The sequence below is a fragment of the Gekko japonicus genome, unplaced genomic scaffold (assembly GCF_001447785.1).
Source record: "Gekko japonicus isolate JY-2015 unplaced genomic scaffold, Gekko_japonicus_V1.1 scaffold432, whole genome shotgun sequence".
In the NCBI taxonomy this organism is placed as follows: domain Eukaryota; kingdom Metazoa; phylum Chordata; class Lepidosauria; order Squamata; family Gekkonidae; genus Gekko; species Gekko japonicus.
The window spans coordinates 1,042,929-1,043,565 of NW_015162493.1; positions in this window are offsets into that span (position 1 = coordinate 1,042,929).

The following is a 637-nucleotide window of genomic DNA, read 5'->3' on the forward strand; positions in this document are numbered from 1 at the left end:
TATATATATATATATATGGATGCCTGTAACATTTCTACTGAATCAAACATGAAGTGGTGGTTAGGGAATAGGTTCTTTTTTATGACTAGTCCCATCTTTGGTTACCCAGGAACGGGAAAGTCATAGATTTACAATAAAGCCGAGTAATGGCTTCCTGTGGTGCTCTGTTATTCTGATGTACTGGACTAAATTTGTAGAACAAATGCATCAGATTTGGACTTCCTTCGTACTGGGTGGAACTATTCAGCACAGGAAAAGCCAATTTGAAGCACTAGGTTAGCCTTTTCCAACTTCTCATGGGCTTGAAGCACACTTTTTGTTCTCAATTAAAATTGAAAGCACAAGCCATTCCTACGCCCCAAGACACCTCAAAGATCCCAAGAAAACCCTTACGGCAGACATGGCAGGAGAGGGATGCCCTTTCCAGCAAATGTATATATAAGAGTCATTAATAGACTAGGGAAGAAATTCCAGGGTACTTCTGATGACGTCACGTCAGTGAAACAAAGGCCCTCCCTGCACTCTCCTTTTGATCCATGTTCACTGTGGTGTCCTCCAAGCAATTCTGCACTAAAATCAAATTCAACCTTCTTTTCAATCCAGGTCCCCCCCCCTTCTGCACTAAAATTGAGTCCAA